Genomic DNA, 20190 nt, shown 5'->3' on the forward strand with positions numbered 1-20190 from the left:
GATCAATATATGATAGCTTGGTTTATCTAGCTTGGATTTTGTAAAAGCTTGTGGTCTGGTCCTTGTTAGACTGATGTTGTACAAAACTCAGCTGCCATTTGTTTTGGTAAGCATCTTATCTTTGTTTCTTCTTGTTATTGCAGGAGACGTGAGCATATCTAAAGACAAGACAAGAAAAGAAAACTCTGGAAGCCAAGTCAAAGGGAAGTTTGATATGCTCCTCATGAGGAACCTCCTCTCCTCCTTCGGTCCTCTCCCAAGTCCTCCTGACGAGGAACCTCCATTGCTGATGCTGGTGGCTTCTTCCATGAGGAACGAGAGTAGCTGGTGGTGGATCTCCATGTCAGAATGAGCCTGAGGAGCGTGCTGATGATGCGTGCACTGGGCACCGGAGGAGAAAGAGATGGGGTAGCCGTGCTAGTAGCAGGAGTGATTATCTGCAGGTAGAAGCCTTTGTCCTCGTTGCGCCTCCGCACCTCACCAGAGCGGCCTCGCCTCGTGTCGTGTCGCCGTGCGCCCAAGCCCCAAGTCCAAGTCGCACGCGCACCCCGCACGCAGATGGGTAACTATCCCTAGTATATATAGTGATGGTCTTAGAAGCATGGCAGAGAGAACGAGGAGGTAGCAGTGCCGTCGATCAGTGAGGTGGCACAAACACACCCTTGCTGGCTGGTGTAGAGAACAAGGAGGCCACGGATCGATGAGGTGGCACTTGCCAGCTAGTGGGCATCCCTAGGGCGTTTTATGATGTGATGGTGATGATGATGATGATGATGATGATGATGATGATAGCAGGTTTCCAACAACTAGAGCTAAATGGAGCATCAACCTTTTATTTATATGGATCACCGACCTTTCACAAAATATTAACAAAGGCAGTGTAAATTTATATGAATTTGGGTTGCTCTTTTTTGGATTCAAGAAACAAATCTGTACCGAGGTTATATGAGTTTGAGTTGGACATTTTTGGGTTCCAGCAAATTATGAGTTTGAGTTGCTCTTTTTTGGATTCCAGCAAACAAAATTTGACCTGCACTACTGCACATGTTTTATTGAGCTTTGAGGAGGACCAAAAAAGAAGAGGGACAGAGGATTACGCCTTATTTGATGCTCATGTTCATGCCCATCAGAATTTTCTTCTCATAAACTCTTAACAAGAACAAAAAGAATACAATATCTTGTACCTAAATTTGAACTGATTTGTTTAGTTGAGACAAAGGGCAAATATGGCTACTGTACTGTACAACATGGCAGCAACTCACAGAGGCCCAAAACATTTAGACCTGTATTTCCCAGATCAAATGTAGACAACAAAACAACATGTTCAAAGATAAAAACACAGCAGTTCAAAAAGATTTGATTTGCAACAGTAGGGTGCCGAACAAAACCACTAAACATTGCATCCTGCAGTCACCAACAAAACAGAAGTGTTCAAAGTTATAGGATCCTCTCTCTCATGGTCGACAGCACTCAACTCAACCATACTCAGCTTCTCATCCAGATTGTGTGTCTGCTTCTATGATAGATACCAATTCACATGTTTGCTGAAGCATTGCCGGGTTCGAAAGGGTCGGCAACAACCAGATGAATCTTCGCCTTGGTTTCTTCAGGGCTCTCTTTTTGTACTGCCTGGACACCATGGGCATGGTTGGGTCCGCTGCACACAAAAAACAGCATAACCATTAATATTAGGCATTAAGCCTTGGAACATGACTAGCTAAGGAGAAACTACCAGACATGCAATGAAATACCAACTTATTTTGAGCCTAGAAATTTTGAACTCAGACACAATCACTACAGGATACTATAGTAATCAAATAACCACTGGAACGAATTATCAACTACTCCCTCCGTCCGAAAATACTAGTCATCAAAACGAATAAAAGAGGATGTATCTAGACGTATATTACTCCTAGATACATCCCTTTTTATCCATTCTGATGACAAGTATTTTCGGACGGAGGGAGTACTTAGGTAGTTCCATACGGAATGTAACCACATAAAAATCATCAACAAAGAGAGGTGGAAGCCAACCACATCAAAATCAGCATCAAAGAGAGGTAAAATGAGAGGAAACTACAGGACAAAAGCACAAAAAATGGGTCTACCACCTCAAAAACATCATCACTAACAGAGGCACACAAAAGGTGGGTAAAAGAATCAAATACCTTCTAGTGTAAGTGGACACTAGCAACTAGAAACAAGCAAGCAAGTTACATATCCGGTTGTTTAACAGAGCCTAACCAGACACAAACCAAGTCATGATCATTAACAGAGACCATATTGCTAAGCGTCAACATGTCAACAGTAACAACTTGGCACCATATGCCAGACCACAAGCACTACTACATCGTATGAACAGTACAAGATCAAAAAGAGTTCACTTGTCAAAAAGAGTTCACTTGGAAGAAAATAACCCCCTGTCAAGCTCACTAGTACATGTGCCTGACTTTATAATTGACACATGATTAATGATACAAAGGAGCAAACAGTTATCCAATAGACCAACACAGGCAAACATAAATCTACATATAACCAACACATGTTCAGCATGAAGGTAGCAGCTCTCCAACAGTTGTTCAATCCTCAAAAAACAATGAAGAAAAAAATTCTGCTTACATGATTGATACTCCCTCTTATGTAAACTAATATAAGATCGCTTAGACCACTAAAGTAGTGATCTAAACAATCTTATATTAGTTTATAGAGGGAGTAGCATATAACACAAAAATTAGTTTCATGATTTCCACTAGGAACTTCATTTGGATCGACAAAGAGAGGAAATGGTTCTAACCTGTACAACAAGCAGACTAGTTCTGGTTGAGGTAATGCAAACATGGTGGAGGAAGCAGATGCTTGATAACAAACAGGGTGATCCAACCACTCAGGCAGGTTCCCCTGATGACACAATTACACAGGACATAAAATCATGACGCAATCTGAAACAGTTAGTTTGTAAGCAACAAAAAATATTCAAACTTGTTCAGAAGCTGAGGAAATCATGCTCAACTTAAATCTTGAAGTTCACAAATTTTTAACTAGACAAAATTGAGGAAACAAAGAACAACTCAAATCTGCTGAGATGTATGTCTGTGTGACTCAGTGGATTACCCCTCATTTTGCTAGCGCAATGGCAATGATGGCAGCGGCCTCCATGACCCAGAGAGTGAATTCCACATGAATACCAAGCAATTGAGGGACTTGCTCCCCTGCAACACACACATCAGAAAGAAAGAGAGGTTAATCCCAGCTTCAGTTAAGAAAAGAGGGGAATTTGAGGAACTCACGGGAACACTTTGAAGATGTTATTATGGTAATAAATCAATTTCAGTTGCATAGCGATAAAGTAAAGCAATTATTTGGCACTTGCATCTTATGAAACAAAGAGACAACCATAGGGCTTCTGCCAGTTGCCGATAACTTCAACAAAACATGATCATCTCATACAACAACTTATATCTCATCATGTCTTGACCATATCACATCACAACATGTCCTGCAAAAACAAGTTAGACGTCCTCTACTTTGTTGTTGCAAGTTTTACGTGGCTGCTACGGGCTGAGCAAGAACCGTTCTTACCTACGCATCAAAACCACAACGATAGTTCATCAAGTTAGTATTGTTTTAACCTTCTCAAGGACCGGGCGCAGCCACACTCGGTTCAACTAAAGTTGGAGAAACTGACACCCGCCAGCCACCTGTGTGCAAAGCACGTCGGTAGAACCAGTCTCACGTAAGTGTACGCGTAATGTCGGTCCGGGCCGCTTCATCCAACAATACCACTGAACCAAAGTATGACATGTTGGTAAGCAGTATGACTTGTATCGCCCACAACTCACTTGTGTTCTACTCGTGCATATAACATCAACGCATAAAACCTAGGCTCGGATGCCACTGTTGGGGAACGTAGTAATTTCAAAAAATTTCCTACGCACACGCAAGATCATGGTGATGCATAGCAATGAGAGGGGAGAGTGTGTCCACGTACCCTCGTAGACCGAAAGCGGAAGCGTTAGAACAACGCGGTTGATGTAGTCGTACGTCTTCACGGCCCGACCGATCAAGCACCGAAACTACGACACCTCCGAGTTCTAGCACACATTCAGCTCGATGACATCCCTCGAACTCCGATCCAGCCGACTGTCGAGGGAGAGTTCCGTCAGCACGACGGCGTGGTGACGATCTTGATGTTCTACCGTCGCAGGGTTTCGCCTAAGCACCGCTACAATATTATCGAGGAGGACTATGGTGGAGGGGGGCACCGCACACGGCTAAGAGATCTCAAGGATCAATTGTTGTGTCTCTAGGGGGTGCCTTCCTCCCCGTATATAAAGGAGTGGAGGAGGGGGGAGGGGGCCGGCCACCCTTGGCGGCGCCCCATGAGGAGTCCTACTCCCACCAGGAGTAGGACTCCTCCCCCTTCCTTGTTGGAGTAGGAGAAAGGGAAGGGAGAAGGAGAAGGAAGGAAGGGGGCGCCCCCTCCCTAGTCCAATTCGGACTAGTCCATGGGGAGGGGTGCGTCCACCCTTTGGGCCTTTCTATCCTTTCCCGTATGGCCCATTAAGGCCCAATACGAATTCTCGTAACTCTCCGGTACTCCGAAAAATACCCGAATCACTCGGAACCTTTCCCAAGTCCGAATATAGTCGTCCAATATATCGATCTTTACGTCTCAACCATCTCGAGACTCCTCGTCATGTCCCCGATCTCATCCAGACTACAAACTCCTTCGGTACATCAAAACATATAAACTCATAATATAACTGTCATTGAAACCTTAAGCGTGCGGACCCTACGGGTTCGAGAACAATGTAGACATGACTGAAACACGTTTTCGGTCAATAACCAATAGCGGAACCTGGATGCTCATATTGGCTCCCACATATTCTACAAAGATCATTATCGGTCAAACCGCATAACAACATACGTTGTTCCCTTTGTCATCGGTATGTTACTTGCCCAAGATTCGATTGTCGGTATCTCGATACCTAGTTCAATCTCGTTACCGGCAAGTCTCTTTACTCGTTCCGTAATACATCATCCCGCAACTAACTAATTAGTTGCAATGCTTGCAAGGCTTATAGTGATGTGCATTACCGAGAGGGCCCAGAGATACCTCCCCGACAATCGGAGTGACAAATCCTAATCTCGAAATATGCCAACCCAACATGTACCTTCGGAGACACCTGTAGAGCTCCTTTATAATCACCCAGTTACATTGTGACTTTTGGTAGCACACAAAGTGTTCCTCCGGTAAACGGGAGTTGCATAATCTCATAGTCATAGGAACATGTATAAGTCATGAAGAAAGCAATAGCAACACACTAAACGATCAAGTGCTAAGCTAACGGAATGGGTCAAGTCAATCACATCATTCTCCTAATGATGTGATCCCGTTAATCAGATAACAACTCATGTCTATGGTTAGGAAACTTAACCATCTTTGATTAACGAGCTAGTCAAGTAGAGGCATACTAGTGACATTATGTTTGTCTATGTATTCACACATGTATTATGTTTCCGGTTAATACAATTCTAGCATGAATAATAAACATTTATCATGAAATAAGGAAATAAATAATAACTTTATTATTGCCTCTAGGGCATATTTCCTTCAAAAGAGAAGCCCACGCGCGAGGTAAAAGAGAAGACCACACGCGTGCGCTCGCATGTCCTGGCGTGGCCGGAGCACCGGAAAACTCGCCCAGGAAGGTGGTGGAGAGGTTGCCTGGTGAAACCCTCTCTCTTTTCTGGCGGGGCATGGACTATCTAGCCGTGGTGGGCGGCGGGCGGCGCCAGGACCGGCAAGGTGGGGGGAGGGCGCGCGCGGCGAGGGGGGAAGTGGAGGCGTTTGTCTTGACTTTTCGCCTGACAGTGTGGACTAGACGTGGTTTTCCCTTCCAGCGGAGCCCCCGAGCGCCCCCAGTGCGCTGGGTTTGGCCTGGGATCGTCTGGCCAAAAAACGGATCGAACCGGCGGATTTCGGTGTCTTGGGGACGCGACTGGGGGCCACGCTGGGGCCTGTTGGGGACGCGGCTGGAGATGCTCTAAGAGCATCTCCAACAGCCGCGCTATATAAGCGCCGCGCTGAAAAAGTAGTGCTTTTAGCGCATGCGCTACCGCTCTGGGCGCTCCAGCGGACGCGCAAAAACTGCGTGCGCGGCATATCTAATTCAGCGCGTGGGTGGAAACGCCACCGCGCGCCGCTTATTTGCTGCGCCTGCTCCCACACGCTGGACTCTCGAGCGCTCACTCGCAACTCGACCTACCCATCCAGCCATTGCCGCCGCCGCCCGCGCCACCCCATTTCTTCCGACGACCGTTCCGGCGCTTCCCCGGTCTCTCCCCACGCGGCCGCGGCTTCCTCCGTCTCCCTCTAGTCAGCGTCGGCCGTCGCGCGCGGCACTCCTCCGACGAACAGCGCCCGACCGCCCACTGCCGCTTGGCGCCCGCAAGGTGTTCGACAAAACGCCCGCAAGGTATGTATTGCTTCCAACTTCATATTTTTACACGAAATTTGGTGCATGTTGTTTGTAGTTTTTTATAGCCTAGTTTTGAGCATTGTAGATGAGTTCGTCATATGATTCTTTTGAAGAAGAATTTGATATGGAAGAGGAGGAGGATCTTGCAATGAAACTAGCTATGCACATCAATAAAAAACCAAAGCATGGTGATTCGGTTATGGGTCGGAAGAAAATTTGGAGGGATAGGATCGATGCCCACAACAGATTGATGAGGCACTATTTTGTGGAGAATCCCACATACCTCGAGTCGTACTTTCGTCGCCGGTTTAGGATGAACACCGAGTTGTTCAGGCGCATTGCAAAGAAACTAGCGAGCTATGATCATTTTTTTAGCAGAGAAGGAATGCCGCCGGAGAGCTCGGGCATAGCACCTTTCAGAAGGTGACAGCCGCTTTGCGTATGTTGGCATACGGTATCCCCGTTGATCTAGTTGATGATCACTTGGCCATGGGTGAGAGCCAAGCCGTCATGTGTGTCAAGCGCTTCGCAGTCGGAATTGTGCAAGTGTTTGGCCTGGAGTACTTGAGATCTCGCAATGCTGAAGACGTTGCAAGGCTATTGGAGATGAACAAAGCTTGCGGGTTCCCAGGTATGCTTGGCTCAATAGATTGCATGCACTGGAGTTGGAAGAATTGTCCAAAGACATGGCATGGACAATTCCACGGACAAAAAAGGGTTCCACTATAATCCTTGATGCGGTGGCCGATCAAGATACTTGCATTTGGCATGCTTTTTTTGGAATGCCTGGATCTTTGAATGACATCAACGTTGTCAACCGGTCACCACTGATGAGTAAGATTGCAAATGGTGAACTGTCACTGGTGCAGTTTGTAGCTAATGGTCGTACATACAACTATGCCTACCATCTTGCATATGGCATCTACCCAAAGTGGCAAACATTTGTGAAGCCGTTAAAAAAACCGAAAGGTAAGAAAAATCTTGATTTCCACAATGCTCAAGCGGCGGTTAGAAAAGATCTAGAGAGAGCTTTTGAGATTTTGTAAGCCCAAATTGCTATTGTGAGAGGACCGACTAGATTTTGGAATAAAAAAAATGCTTTGGTACATAATGCACGCTTGTGTGATCATGCACAACAATATCATCGAGAATGAGCGTGGCCAAGATGTAGACTACTCTCACTATGAGCTCTCGGAACATTCCGTGCGTGTGCGGCGGAGGGCTGAAAGGGTGGCCTGTTTTGTTGCCTCCTATCATGTCATTTGACGTCCGACAGCGCATAATGATCTTCAGAAGCATCACATTGAGGAGTGGTGGCTTGGAATGACCGTCAAAGAGCATCATGATTCGTGCGTTTGATATTGTATTGTTGAACTATTTGTTGTATTTGATGAAAGATACTATTTGTTTGAGTTGTAATAATAAATTAAATTATTTATTATTGATTTATTTTGTTTGTGCATGATCTTCTTGCTTGTGTTTGGAGCGCATATTTTGTTTGTGCGAGAGCGCGCCTGCTAAAGTTACGCGCGCGCTGAATTTTAGCGTGGTTGCTGGAACCAGCGCTTCAAACCAGGCGATCGACGCGTTGCAAACTGGTTTTAAGCGCGCCGCGTGTTGGGCGGCTGTTGGAGGAGATGCTCTAAGCACTTCGGTTTGCGCGTGACGTCCAAGTTAGTCCCGATCTCGTCCAGCTTGTGCTCACAGAAGCTTTGGTGATGAGGAGTCGTAGGCGCCACGCTTAGTAATAAAGGTGTAAATATATATATATACTCCTACTCCGACCCGTTTCGAACAACTTTGACCCTGAAAGTCTCTTCTACGTTGCACTTGCCCTGACAGCGTGCCGCCTACTCCTCATCACCAAGCCAAGCACCAGGGTTTTGCCCGCCGCCAACGCCGCCACCACCGACCTCTCCTCCTTCCGAGCATCCACGGTCGTCGCCACCGCCACGGTTGGCCCTCCAATGGAGGTGCCGCCGGAGTGGCCGGCGGGCCGGGTCCGGGAGGCTTTCATCGACTTCTTCACGTCCAGGTCGCACACGGCATGGCCGTCGAGCCCCGTGGTGCCCGTCGGCGACCCCACGCTCCTGTTCACCAACGCCGGGATGAACGGGTTCAAGGCGATATTCCTCGGCCTGGCCGCCCCGGGGTCGCCGCTGGGCCGCCTGCGCCGCGCCTGCAACACCCAGAAGTGCATCCGCGCCGGCGGCAAGCACAACGACCTCGACGACGTGGGCAAGGACACGTACCACCACACCTTCTTCGAGATGCTCGGGAGCTGGTCCTTCGGGGACTACTTCAGGGAGGAGGCCATCGCGTATGAGTGGGAGCTCCTCACCCAGGTATATATATCAGCTTCTTCTTGCCTTGAGCCCCTTGCCCCCTTCTCAAGTTCTGATCCCCTGCGTGTTGGAGTAAGTTTCTTTGTTTAGCGATGACTTTGTGCAGCTATCGATAATTTAGTATGACAAATTGTTATTGTTATTACTTGAATTTTCAAATGTATTGTATAGCACTTAAATTTCCATTCATGCCTTAATGAAAAGCACTCTGAAATAGTATTTTGTTTTGTTAAAATCACGCCCATGCATATATTTCTATGAAAAACTGAGCTCTTTACTGTTTTTCCAGAGTTAATAATTAATCATTGTTTTGTACAACAAGTTCGGTCGCTTTGGTTATATATTCATTGACTCTGGCCTTCTTACCTCCCATCTAGTAAGATTTTAAGGCATTATGTGCAGAGTGAATCTTGTTCTGGTCAGAGACATGTATGTTGCCTATTTTTTTACGTAGGGTCTCTGGACATAAATATATCTGAAAAAGCAAAAATAAGAAAATGATGTGAAAAACTACAGATGTACAAATTTACAACTGAAATTTAAACAATGGCTACCTTCTTACTACCTACTGATTGCTATTTCATATGTACAGATCTACAAATTGCCCACTGATAGAATTTATGTAACATACTTTGGTGGTGATGAGAAAGCTGGTCTCACTCCCGATACCGAGTCGAAAATCATATGGTTGAAGTATCTACCGAATGAAAGAGTTCTGCCTTTTGGTTGCAAGGTATTCTGGATGTGCTTGGTTTGTTGGTCGAACTCTTGGCTGTTTTGGGCATTATGTAGTATTTAGTTTCACTTTCTTTGTTTCTGTTAGACCTATACTGTTGTCAATGTCCCTGTTAAAGAACAGTATTACAATGTATTCTTTGAGCAGGATAACTTTTGGGAGATGGGCGACACAGGTCCTTGTGGGCCATGCTCAGAGATTCATTTTGATCGTGTTGGCAACCGTGACACAGCTTCATTAGTGAATAATGATGACCCTACATGTATTGAGATCTGGAATCTTGTGTTTATTCAGGTTAACATGCTATTTCCTCGAAACTCATTTCTTTGTAGATTGTTGAGCTTTTTAACTATTCAGGTTAACATGCTATTTCCTCGAAACTCATTTCTTTGTAGATTGTTGAGCTTTTTAACTATTCAGGTTAACATGCTATTTCCTCGAAACTCATTTCTTTGTAGATTGTTGAGCTTTTTAACCTCAATAAACCGTCAGTTACTCTGTTTTATGTGTGCACGCCTATTTGCTTTTTATCTGTTCTATGCACTGACATTTGGCTATTTTAATACCCAGTTCAACAGGGAATCAGACGGTACTTTGAGTTCCTTGCCAGCAAAACACGTCGACACTGGAATGGGCTTCGAGCGTTTAACTTCTATCCTTCAGAATAAAATGAGCAATTACGATACAGATGTATTCATGCCACTATTTGATGCCATCCACAAGGTATTTTGTCCAGATGCACACTTGCAGCTTCTTTTGTGCTTGTGAGTGTGAGTTGTGACTACATTAATAAATTGTTGCCTGAAGTAAATGATATTCATTGTTAATTCGATATGCATTATGAGTGCAGCTGGCAGGCGTTGGAATTCAACCATACTCTGGTAAATTAGGATCCGATGATGTCGGGCAAGTTGATATGGCATATAGGGTTGTTGCAGATCACATAAGAACCCTTTCTTTTGCTATTGCTGATGGTTCTCAACCTGGTGAGTTAATACTGCTTTAGTTGGGGTGCATGATTTAAAATGATTGCCATCCATTTATATTAGTGTGTAAACAAATGGACATTGTTAAGTTGCTTTCTGTTTTGCATCCTACACAATAGGATGCTTAAGTAGCTCTATCTCATATGTGTATGTGAGACAACATTAATTAGTAATCTAGAATGACATAATCTGAAGTAAGCAGTTAATGATTCTCTTGCTTGTTGTGTATGCATTAGAAATTACCACTTGGATCTATAATAGCTGCAAAATAATAACATATGGTGGCATGGTGCACATATGTTGCAGTTACATTTCGGCAATAAAAGTTTAGAACAACTGCAGAAAATATGTTACTGACTTCATTCAGCTTAATGGGATTGTTTCCGGTGGATCCATCATCTTGATCAACCTATCTAGTGTGGATGGTGTATAATTGAAGATTTTGTCGCAACTACTGAGCTATTGTATTTTTCTTGTATTTTTACAGTGTTTCAGGGCTTCGTTTTGTGTTATACAATGTGTTTCTTTGTTCTAATACAAGTTTTTCTATAGGAAATGAGGGAAGAGAGTATGTTCTAAGACGTATACTTAGACGTGCTGTTCACTTTGGTCATCAAAAATTGATGGCAAAGAAAGGATTTTTTTAGCTCGTAAGAACTATAACCTGCATCTGTTTTATTCTGTAAATTTTCCTTATTGATATATTTGCATAGCTTTTTGTTTACTCGGAATGCTGAAATGTAATGTAAGGCTTCTGAGAATGACTGTAGATGTCCAGAATTTTGCTCTAGTCGGGATGGCAGCCTGAATGTTCCGCTTTGGTCGTGAATGTAATTGCAAGTCACACCCTATTCTGTAAAAATTAAGCACATTATAGACATGAATATCCGAAGTACAGTAACATGAGGTGGGCACATAGAAGTCACAGCTGGTGATCGTAGAATGGTCGATCTGTACATTCTCTTAAATAAGCTAACTGCATAATTACTAATTAGCTGTATTAAAACATGTTTCCTGAAGAGAGACACGGTACCAGGCAGGATTCCTTGCTGTAGCTGATTTTGTTGATGGATGGTTGGGTACTGGGAAAACAAACTCCAGCCCAGAATTTGTTGAAATTTGAACTTAAATCATGAAAACAGCGCTAGGCAGGTGTATGTTCTATTTATTGAATATTATTAGTAGGTTCAAATGTTAACTCTGGGTCATTAGTACTGTTTGAGTTATCAAGATTATGTGTCCTTTATGACACTTACCTAGGAAAAAAGCTTGGGCCTCCGGTAAGTTAAAGGAACCTTAACTAGTGGTCAATTTCTTGTTTTGAAAGGAATTTTACAGGAAATCTGAACTAGCATGTGTCCAATTTTGTGTGGTACTTTGAAGGTTAGCATTCGACAACAAAGTATTGGGCTCCGACCTCTTAAACATGATAAACTTTTGTATTTTTACTTCTGCTGTTCTGCATAAATTTTTTAAGTTGTTTCTTATTCTCTCTCCATATTTCCAGTGGCTGGCACCCCTCTCTCATCGTTTTTATTCTCAAATCTTCATTTGATTTACCATTATTTTGTATTTTGCTTGTACAGCCTTGTAGATGTTTTTGTCCAATTGATGGGCGACGTGTTTCCTGAGCTGAAGGACAATGAAAAGAAGATTAAAGATATAATTAAAGACGAAGAGGCAAGCTTTGAGAACACTCTAGTGAAGGTAATGTTGGCTACCAGGAGTATTTTTGCATAACAATAACATCAATTTGGCCCAAGTGAAGTTTGTTGAAGTAATTTCATTGCAATCAAATCCGAGTGTTTGCACACTCTTAGGCAGTGTTTCCATACTTTATCTTTTCTTTAAATCATATGTTATCCTTCTTTACATGTGCTATTGTCAAAGTAATTTAGCTAGTTTGTTATCAGATAACCTAAATTTTTGTTGTCCCAGAGGCTCTGGGCCAGTTTATACCTTGTATCTTCTGTACCACTGTTTTGCTCGAGCGATACTGCTAAAGAATTTATATATCTTAACGTGTTGTGCCGAATAACCAGGTAGTCTCTTGTTTTGAGGCAACACATTAAGGAACATACCCAGGGTGATAGTATCAATCTTGGTTTACAACAGCTTAGTTCAATCTCAATAATTAGCCTACGGATTAATTGTTTCACTTTTTCTATGAAATGACCATTAGTAATCCAATTAGTTGGTTTTCACATGGGCATGATTCTGTTTATCATGCTTATATTTTAAGGGAAGTTCCAACTAGGCTCCTCCATTGTGTTTCATATATAGAAACAGAGACTAAGAAAGCTTACAGTTGAAGTTTAGTTAACCGGTCTTTTCTTAGAACCATCATAATATATATTGTCATTTCTTGTGGCTGTTCAACCTGATTGTGTTGTTGGTGTAATTTTTAGGGTGTTAGTATCAATCTTGGTTTACAACAGCTTAGTTCAATCACAATAATTAGCCTACATGATAAATTGTTCCACTTTTTCTACGAAATGACCATTAGTAACCCAATTTATTTGGTTTTTACACGGGCATGATTCTGTTTATCATGCTTATATTTTGAGGGCAGTTCCAACTAGGCTCCTCCATTGTCTTCCATATATAGAAACAGAGACTAAGAAAGCTTACAGTTGAAGTTTAGTTGACCGTTCTTTACTTAGAACCATCATAATATATAATGTCGTTTCTTGTGTCTGTTCAGCCAGTTGACTGATCGTGCTATTGGTGTAATTTTTAGGGATATGCGAGATTTAAGAAAGCTGCAGATGCTGTCAAGGAGAATGGCGGGGCAGTGCTTAGTGGCCAGGCAAGTGCTTTGGTTTTGAGTTACCACCGCATACTTGATTTATTTTGTTTTCACTAGAAGATGTTTGCATCTAAGCAGACTTATAGTTTTTATTATCTTTGCATGTTGTGTTATATATTCTCTATAGTAATGTGGAATAATTCTTTTCCTCGTCCTTATTTTGAGAATGGGAGTTCACTGCATAGAAACATGCCTCTTAGATCAAACTTCAAGCATGTTTAACAATGTTCTGTTACCTCCTGCTGAACTTTTCAAGTTTATATTACCATCTTTCATGTATTGCAACCGTTATTTATACTTTCAGGATGCATTTGTTCTGTGGGACACCTATGGTTATCCAATTGATTTGACTGAGGTTTGTTCTTCATGTTTTCATCAGTAAATTTAATCAAATTAATTTGGCAGTGATGTACTTTTCATGTTTATGCTGTTGTTAAAGCTTTTATTGTCTATTTTTCTGGTATGGTTGTTGCTTCCTATCTCATAGGTCATGGCAGTTGACTTCGGGCTATCTGTTGACATGGAGGATTTTAATGCTTCTATGGAAGAAGCAAGGCAAAAGGCTAGGAATGATCGCTACAAGGTTTTATTTATTTCTCCTTAAACATAAAACTCAATCCCTCACTTTGTGGTCTTTTATGCTATCCAAGTATTATTCCTGCTGTTTGTTGTTTAATAATGCTGCAATTAACTAAACATAGCATCTCTTATATGCCACTGATGCTCAATTGACTGGCCAACTCTTTTCTGTTATGGTTTATATCATACTTATTTCTGATTTTGCTATATATGGTTTCTTGCAGGCTGGTGGCAAATCTATTGTCCTGGATGCTAATGCTACATCGCAGCTGCACAATCAGGGGCTTTCCAGCACAAATGATAGCCCGGAATTCCAACACGAGGTTACATGATTAATTACATTATTTAGTTGTGGTTTGGCTATTAGGTGCAGTTCCTTTCAATATTCAGTGCCTGTTTGGGATTACGTAGAATTTCATTCTAGTTTGGCCCAAAAATTTACAAAGCAATCCCCTTCTTCGAATCACCTTCAAGTAGTGAATCTAAGAGGCTACCAGCTTTTGATTGTTTTTGCACTGTTCATACTTCACATTGTGGTTACTGGTTAAACACTTATATATTGATTATGGCCGATATACCTAAAAACATTTTGCAGGTACATAGCAGTGTGGTGAAGGCTATCTATACTGGCTCAGAGTTCATAACCACTGCATCTGATGATGAAGATTTTGGTTTGGTTTTGGAAAGCACAAGCTTCTATGTGGAACAGGGTGGTCAGGTACAACTTCACTTCTGGCAGTGTCATGTTGGTGTAGTTGAATGAAAATGTCAAGTGCAATCACCTCTCGAGTTATAATCATGCGACGAATTATCAGCTTACCTACTGAATAAGCATGACATTCTGTTTTTTTAATGTAATTTTCATGTGGTGCCATTACTACAGGAAGAAACCCCAGCTGACATTATCTCAATAGATTTGCGAGTTATAGATATTTTCTATAGTAACTATTGAGATGTCTGATGGGGTGTCCTCCTGTAGCAATGGGCCCACATGACAGTAAGTTTGTTAAATTTAACAGAATTATGTTGGTTGATTCATAAGTAAAATAGACGCATAATTTCTGTTTGAAAGTTATTCTTTGATTGTAACCAGAACAAAAAATGATTAGTGCACCCTGAAGAGTGATACCTCCCGTTGGTTGTATGCTTGTATATATGAACTTTTCCTCTTTTTAATGAACGATACACAGCTTCCTGCATGTTCGAGAGTTGCGCCATGCATTGTATGAATTCTTTTGACATGCCATATGACATTTCTGGATTAGATCTATGACACTGGGAGTATCGAGGGGCCATCTGGATCTTTCACTGTGAACAATGTCCAAGTGTTTGCTGGCTATGTCCTGCATATCTGTTCATCTCTGGAAGGGCCTGACTCCAGGGCATTGTCTGTTGGTGATGAAGTGAAATGCAAGGTAACATTCTTTACTGATTAATTCCTTTTACCAAATCAGTTAACCTGTGAAATTTTGCTAACTTGCATTGCTATAATTCTATTACTCTTGGTAGGTTGATTACACACGCGTGCTCTCATTGCTCCAAACCACACATGTACCCATATGCTCAACTTTGCTCTAAGGGTATGTTTTCAAGCCTCTCAGATTTTACAGGGAGTTCCTTTCTTGCACTCATGATGGTTTCGCTTTTGTGAGTGTAGGAAGTACTTGGTGACCATGTTGACCAGAAAGGTTCCATTGTTCTTCCAGAGAAGCTGAGATTTGATTTCTCCCATGGTATTGCTGTGATTCCTTTTATATCGCATCCACATGATGTTTTTCCTCGGCTTGTCAACTCAGCCGTTAGTACGTAACAGGGAAGCCTGTGCCGCCCGAAGATTTGAGAAGAATCGAGGATATAGTGAACCAGCAAATAAAGGACGGGCTGGAGGTATATGCACAAGAAATAAAATTAGCTGACGCGAAGCGCATAAATGGCCTGCGAGCGGTGTTCGGCGAAGTGTGTTCTATTACCCAGCTTGACGTACCATGTTCTCATATCTCGTTTGCCTGCCCTGCTGTTTCACGTAATTCGCTTTACGTATGGACTTTGTAGATCTACCCTGACCCTGTAAGAGTTGTATCAATTGGTCCCAAAGTGGAAGATCTGCTTGCAAACCCTGAAAGCAAACAATGGTTATCCATATCAACTGAGCTGTGCGGAGGTATAGTTATTTACTACTCTGTTCTATGTAATTCTTCTACGTTTGTGCGTTTACGTCATCTGAAGTTTATGTATATCAGGTACGCACATTTCAAACACTAGAGATGCTGCAACATTTGCCCTCATATCTGAAGAGGGTATCGCAAAAGGTGTTCGGAGGATAACGGATATTACTGCTGAGTGTGCCTCCCAGGCTATCAAGTTGGCACAATTGATCGAAACTGATATCAATGAAGCATCTAAACTACTGGACGGAGCGACATTGGAAAAGGTACTAAGCTCTTCCCTTTTGTGCTTGTGTCTCTTCAGTATGAGCTATATATATGGCTGTGATACTCTGATATATTGGATATTATTAAAGGCTTTTGGGCTTTTTGTTTGTTTTCTTACAAATATTATGTCCTTGGCGTTTATATGAATGGATGATGTCAATTTTACTTTGTAGCCATTTCCTGTTGATCTTTTTTGTATTATATCATACTTATCTAAGAGTGATGTTTCTTCATCAGAAAATTGGGTCCATCAAGAATACACTGGATGCAGCTGCTATCCCAGCTACAAGAAAAGCTGATCTAAGAGGCAATATCTCAAAATTGGAGGTCTGTAAATGTTTCAGTTCATTTGTCACATCTTGTCAAGGAGAAAGTATTTACGATATTTGGTATATTCTATTGCTAGTTAAAAATGAAAGCTGCTGATTATAGCTGTGTTGCATATCAGGATCAACTTAGGAAGGCCAAGAAGAAAATGGGCGAAGAAAATATCCAAAAGGCTGTCAAGACTGCCATGGATGCCGCAGAAGCTGCTATTTCTGGAGGAAGACCCTTCTGTGTTACTCATGCCGATGTGGGTCTTGATACAACTGCTGTCCGTGAAGCAGTTATCAAAGCCATGAACCGTTTCAAGGTCGGTACTCCAATCCATTTTTGTCTACTAGTCTCCCCATCATTTATCCAAAAATAACAATAGATTCAGCATAATTCCCAACTTACTCCAACAATTTATTTTTGTACGAATTAAAACATTAAATCTGTATTCCTCGTGTCAAATCTTTCGATGTGCTGGTGACCTCGTGGGTTCGACTTTGCTAGAATATGCCTATGATGGTATTCAGCACGGATGAGGCATCAAACAAGGCTGTTATTTATGCCGGTGTACCTCCCGATGCACCCAATGGCTTCAAGGTGTTGGATTGGCTTACACCTTCAATCGCACCACTCAAGGGAAGAGGAGGCGGCGGCAAGAATGGTCTTGCCCAGGGCCAGGTGAGGCATTGTTTTTAATCTTTAAGCGAAGTCTCTTTGGTAAAAAGTCTACTAATTATCTCTGAATCCTGCAATGCAGGGAAGTGATGCTTCTCGGGTCAAGGAGGCCATGGAGATTGCTAATCAGATAGCTTCAATGAAGCTGAGCTGATTTGTTGACATTGGCCTTTGAAGTCTGTTCTGACAGTACATATGTAAATGTGTTAGTATAGTTTGGTTTATCAAAATTGTGCGAAGTAGTGAAGTTTCTATATCAATCAATGGTTGTTGTGCTTGCTATCAAAAGATGCTTATAACAATCATCCTTTGAAGTCTCATGGCTGGCTGGCGTCCGAGTTTCGATATTGGCTTGGGTCGGGAGCCACCATCTTTTTTTACATGACACCTAGATGCCACTGAAAATCAAAACCCGAGCAGTCCAACCATTGTAGCAAAAAAACCCTAAGTGCAACAAAATTTTAGTCTTGCAACATCGTTGCCTCATTTTTTCACATATATCAAAACCTTGAAGGAGACAACACAACGTTTGAGACACCACACGCAATAGTTCTTTGTATGCAATAAATCCCGGTTTAGTAGGCTCCGAGTGTGTCACACAGTGAAGGTAACCATTTGTTTTGGGGGGGGGGGGGTAAGGCACCCCTTCTTCCCCACCAACACTTCTTTTTTCAATAGAAAACCAGGTTCAGAAGGACCTGGGATTACAAAGCACATAACTGGACTCAAACGAAGAAAAAATACAACACAGTCCCGGAAATTTGCATGGAGGACCCCAATGAGAACAGGAACAACAATTAGGTCCAACCGACTTCAGTTTGGAAACGCTCCTTCGATCGTCAGTGATGAAACCACTGGGCCTCGAAGAATCGCAACCACCCCCATCGCCGGCAGCCAAGCTTGTCGGAGAAAAAAGAGGTGGGATCCATGTCGAAGTCAAGAAAATGCCTCCCCGGGAGGAAAGATCAGAGCCGACAAGAACGCCGCCGCGCCATTAGAACGCCATTCAGCTAGAAGAGTCACAAGTTAGGCGCCAGACACAGGCCATCGACCGCCGTAGATGAGATACAGCAGGCAGTCAGGGGCCATTGCTCACAATCCGATGGTGAGGATTCACAATAACCCAATCGGCTAGATCCAGAACTCCACACAATGACACAATCCTTCTTCCCATCTCCATGGTGGCAACCGAAGAACATGACAAGGGAAACAATTGTTGGTTCAACTTCATGACAAGTTACAACTAGTTGAAAATAGTGCATAGCGGGAAAGCTATGTTCCATTTCCATAGAATACCCATGCTCCACATGTTGTTGTTTATGTTTAGTATAAAGTGAGCTTGTTAGTAGACTTCAGAATCAGCATGGAACTTCATCATTAATATAGTAAACATTTATAGACTTAACTGATTGTGATCATTTGTTGTGTGCTAGATACAGGAAAAAACTATTTTTGATCCCTCACCTATTTTGGACAAGTTTAGTTTTGTTCGATAAACTATAAAAAAAAGATAAACAAGGCCCGTAACTTTCAAACAAGACAAATCTGGTTTCATGTTTGACTCAAAGCGGTATGATGGATGACGTGACTTCACAAAGTGACAATCTAATCAACAAAAATATGAAAAGAATTCAAATATACGGGAGGGGTATTGTAGCAAGAAGGCAATGCCAGCGGGGTGTCTCGGACCAGGCCTGGCATATGGTATAGCCGGATGAGGCAGTGACATTGCTTCGTGCTTCTTGCGTTCTTGTTTTAGACAATAGTGAAGGACCTTCCCATGCCCATGGGGCGCGAATGGGTGAAGGGATGCAACAATCTAGTCAAAGGTCATGCCAAAATAGGTTCAATGATGGCCACGATAGCACTTGCGTGTATCTTACTCTCCCCCCATTTTTTGACGGTGAAAGATCGTGGATGTCCCTAGAGGGGGTGAATAAGCGCTTTAAAATAATTACAGTTTAGGCTTGAACGAAAGCAGAATAAAACTAGCGTTTAATTTGCCAAGCACAAAACCTAAAACAACTAGGATCATCTATGTGCATCAGCAACTTATGCTAAGCAAAATAAACAACTAAGTGATAGCAAGATATATGACAATAAATAATATGGCTATCACAAAGTAAAGTGCATAAGTAAAGGGTACAGGTAAGAGATAACCGAGGCACGCGGAGACGACGATGTATCCCGAAGTTCACACCATTGCGGATGCTAATCTCGGTTTGGAGCGGCGTGGAGGCACAATGCTCCCCAAGAAGCCACTAGGGCCACCGTAATCTCCTCACGCCCTCGCACAATGCAAGATACTGTGATTCCACTAAGGGACCCTTGAGGGTTGTCATCGAACCCGTACAAATGGCAACTCTTGGGGGTGGTGACCGAACCCATACACTTTGGCAACCCTTGGGGCGGTCACCAGAACCCGTACAAATTGCTCGGGGCGATCTCCACAACCTAATTGGAGACCCCGACGCTTACCCGGAGCTTTACACCACAATGATTGAGCTCCAAAGCACCACCAACCGTCTAGGGCGCCCAAGCACCCAAGAGGAATAAGCTATAGGGTACCAAGCATCCAAGAGTAATAAGCTCTCAACTTCACTTCCACGTATCACCGTGGAGACCTCAAACCTATGCACCAAATGCAATGGCAAGGGCACACAAAGTGCCCAAGTCCCTCACTCTCAAATCCCACCAAAGCAACAAAAGTTATGGAGGAAAATGAGAGAAAGAAGAAGAAGAGAACAACAAGAACTCCAATATCTAGATCCAAGGGGTTCCCCTCACAAAGAGAAGAAAGTGATTGGTGAAAATGTGGATGTAGACCTCCC

The 20190-nt window shown here is 42.8% G+C and overlaps 1 pseudogene; it reads left to right on the forward strand.

Moving 5' to 3' along the window:
• Window positions 1-8434: 8434 nt before the first annotated feature.
• On the forward strand, window positions 8435-17513 carry LOC119293303 (annotated as a pseudogene).
• Window positions 17514-20190: the final 2677 nt, after the last annotated feature.

The sequence above is a fragment of the Triticum dicoccoides genome, chromosome 4B (assembly GCF_002162155.2).
Source record: "Triticum dicoccoides isolate Atlit2015 ecotype Zavitan chromosome 4B, WEW_v2.0, whole genome shotgun sequence".
NCBI lineage: Eukaryota > Viridiplantae > Streptophyta > Magnoliopsida > Poales > Poaceae > Triticum > Triticum dicoccoides.